Source organism: Gekko japonicus, unplaced genomic scaffold, assembly GCF_001447785.1.
Source record: "Gekko japonicus isolate JY-2015 unplaced genomic scaffold, Gekko_japonicus_V1.1 scaffold422, whole genome shotgun sequence".
Lineage (NCBI taxonomy): Eukaryota > Metazoa > Chordata > Lepidosauria > Squamata > Gekkonidae > Gekko > Gekko japonicus.
Window position 1 is genome coordinate 1,003,345 of NW_015174855.1, and position 3,990 is coordinate 1,007,334.

Here is a 3,990-nt window from a genome sequence, read left to right on the forward strand (position 1 = left end):
AAATATGTTGTCGAAGGCTTTCACGGCCAGAGTTCATTAGTTGCTGTAGATTTTCCGGGATGTGTGGCTGTGGTCTTGGCATTGTAGAACCTGACGTTTCGCCAGTAACTGTGACTGGCATCCTCAGAGGTATAAACACAGAAAGATGGAATACTCTCTGTGTCAAGGTGAGAAGAAAATGGTAGGCAGTAAATTTATATCTACTCCAGAAGGTGGGTAGATATACATTTCTGTGTTTATACCTCTGAGGATGCCAGTCACAGTTACTGGCGAAATGTCAGGTTCTACAATGCCAAGACCACGGCCACACATCCCGGAAAATCTACAGCAACTTATGAACTTCGGCCGTGAAAGCCTTCGACAACATATATTCCTGACATAGCTTTATCACTGATTGTAAAAACATCACTATGTTCATTGATATTTCCGGAACAAAGTCATTTAGAAGACAGTGCACTTTTAAAGCATCAGGAAGGTTGGTCTGTTGGCTAAGATAGGATTTAAATATCTAGCATGTAAAACCACATAAAATTGACAATGTAAATAAATATGCAAAACAGTTTCAATACATCCAGAATTGCAATGGCAAAGTCTATCCTCATATACTATATTGTTATATCTCCCATGCAAGATTGCTGATGGTACTGGGTTGTGCTGCTGGGCACTATTGCACTGGTTCTGCTGTCCTCCCAACCCCCTTCCCCCTTGCTCAGATTGTGATTCTGTGTTTGACATCAGTCCTGTTGAGCTGGCATTTGCCACAATGGCACAGGGTTCTTCTGCTGTGCACTAGTAGTTTGGCACTGGTTTGTGCTGCTGAGCACTAGTAGGTTGGCACTGTGTTCTTCTTCTGGGCACCAATACATTGCACTGGTTCTGTTGTCCTTGCAGAAATGCACCCCCCTTGGAGGGGGCTGTTCCCCCACTCTGGCCCTCAGGTGGCAAGGGAATCATGCAGTGGCTCATGCTCGAGTGGAACCTCAGGACTTGCCATCCTCACATGGTTTTCCTCCAGCAGGTGAGCTGGAATGAGGCTTGGTGTCATCAGCTGGTAGGCGGGTTGCCCAGTGCTGGATTCGGGCTCAATGCTGTGCCAAATGCTCTTGTGATTGTATTTAATAAAATCTGTGACCTATTTTGCCTCCAGCAGGGTTGTCTGTGTTTTATCCTTCCTGTACCCTCACTCACTCCCTCGCCCCTGGGACTGCAATACATCACTCCTATGCCGCTGAAACACTGACTGGTCACTACTGACATATATGAAGCTGAGGTTTGTTGGAACAACATGTGGCACAGAGCACATGGGAAGCCATGGGTGCATAGCTTATTAAGAATGCCTTGCAGGGAAATTATGTAGGAGCACTGGTGTGGCCGCATGTCAGAGGAAGTTGTGCTGTGCATATCCTCAGAGAGCTGCCACCAGCCACTCATTGAAGCCAATCTCTTCCATTGCATTATGTCACCTGTCAGACTTGGCTCTTCTTCGTTGTTGTTGTTCCCATCCTGTGCAAGCTCCAGCTGATCCCTTCTCAGCTGATGTCTTTCTCAGCCTCCACCCTTACTGCACAGGTCACCTGAAGGGTTCATCTCCACCAGCAGTGTTTGTGAGGACTTACGATCCCGCTGTCCCCCTCCTGGTGCAAGGCAGAAGGGAGGATGACCTTGAAGACATGTGCACCAGCCTCCTATGGACCACGTCTTGAGATGAGCTAGAAGGGAGGGGGGAGACAGGTATCCCACTATTTCTTATTCCACAAACACACAGAGCACAACTGTGAACCAATGCAAACATCTGAGCTCCCGTCTCTGGTCCCAGCTCCTGCCAACCTAGCAGTTCGAAAGCAAGAAACTGCAAGTAGATAAATAGGTACCACTTCGGTGGGAAGGTAACAGCGTTCCATGCGCCTCAGTGTCTAGTCGTGCTGACTACATGACCACGGAAACGTCTTTGGACAGCACTGGCTCTTCAGCTTGAAAACGGAGATGAGCACCACATCCATAGAGTCGGATTCGACTGGCTTTCAAGCAAGGGAAACCTATGTTCTGTGGCTGAATTTGTGACTAACAGTGGCAATGCATGGGGGTGGGGAGCATGGTTTGCCAACCCATGCACCCTTTCATTTTTTATAAGGAAAGAATAAGGCTGCGTTCAAGAAAGAGGCATATAAGAAGAGCAAAAGGTACTGTCTGGCTAAGCCTAAGTACATAGTTGTGGTTCTACAGCAATGTCTGTGCCAAAGTGGTTTCCATCTATGGATCTGATTTCAAGCATGAAATTAGTTGTTGGGAAGAAGATAGAACTGGATTGGTCTCTGAGGCCATGGGGAGAAAAAATGAAGGCATGCTAAAAGTTGCTCTTATTTATAGGAGAAAGTTGCAAGCAGGGAAGATGTCCTGTTCAGTCCTCACCAACACACACACCCCTTGTATGTAATTGTCAAAGACCACATTGTCACACCTTTGTTGCACTGAAGTGTAATTGTTTGTCCTTTACTCTTGAGTAACACGGAATAACTTCAGGCAGAACCCTGACCTGGATAGCCCAAGCTAGCCCAATCTCATCAGATCTCAGAAGCTAAGCAGGGTCAGCCTTGGCTAGTATTTGAATGGACGCAGGCAATGGCAAACCACCTCTGAAACATCTCTTGCCTTGAAAACAAGTCTAGCTTGCCACCTAGTGGTGCATAACACTAACACTATAACGACTCCCACTCACCGGGCCAGTCACACACTTGACTTGGTCTTTGCGGCTGGGGTAACAGTGGACCAGATTACTGCCTTGGCAGTACCATGGCCGGACCACCATGCCCTGAAGGCCCGTCTGAATGTTCCACCCCGACCTGTTTAGGTGGTGAGTGTATTTTAGCTCGCCTGCAGAGCCTAATGAACCATTTGCGGCTTCAGAGGGCCCTGCGGGATCCAATGCCCCCCAGCGGCTCGTTAGATGAGCTTGTTGAGGATGGCAGTCAAGGCTGCTCTACTGCCATTGACGAGATCGCTCCCTGGCACCCTCTGTGCTCCCGTGCTAAACTCGCTCCATGGTATACTCAGGAGCTGAGGGGTATGAAGTGGGAGTTAAGACGGCTGGAGAGACGGTGGCGACGAGTTCGCGATGAAGCCACAAGAGCATCTTATAGGACGTTTATGAGATCCTATGAGATGGCAGTCAAGGCTGCAAAGAGGGTGTTCTTTGCAGAGGAGATTGTGTCCGCTAGCTCACGCCCACCCCAATTATTTAGAACAATTCAGTCTATAACTGCTCTGCCTCAGGGCAGCCCAAAGGAGAGGGAATTGGAGATTGGCTGTGAGGCTTTTGCGAGCTATTTTGCGGATAAAGTCTTGATGCTTTGGTGTGATCTCCCCGCCACACTTGAAACAGTGAGTGAACTCGAGGCCCCTTGCACATCTGTGTCAGTTTTGGATCATTTTGACCTGCTCAGCCTTGAGGAAATTGACAGATTACTAGTAACTGTACGCCCAACCACATGCGCCCTTGATCCGTGCCCTTCCTGGATCATTAAAGCGGGCCATGAAGGGTTTCAAGGAGCTCTTAAGGAGATTATCAACAAGTCTCTCATTGAAGGATAGTTCCCGGGAGCTCTCAAGTAGGCGATGGTCCGTCCTCTCTTGAAAAAAATCATCTCTGGATCCGGCCAAATTGGCCAACTAATGGCTGATTTCCAATTTGCCCTATTTGGGCAAATTGATTGAGAGGGCGGTGGCGGTACAGCTTCAGGGTTTTCTGGATGACGCTTCTACTCTTGATCCCTTCCAGTCCGGTTTTCGCCCAGGTCACGGGATGGAGACGGCGTTGGTCGCTCTTACTGACGACCTCCGTAGGTACCTGGATTGGGGCGGGTCGGCGGCATTGCTGTTGCTAGATCTGTCGGCTGCATTCGACATGGTCGACCACCAGCTGCTTGCCCACCACCTCGCCGACGTGGGAATACAGGGACTCGCCTTACATTGGCTTGTCTCTTTTCTCCAGGG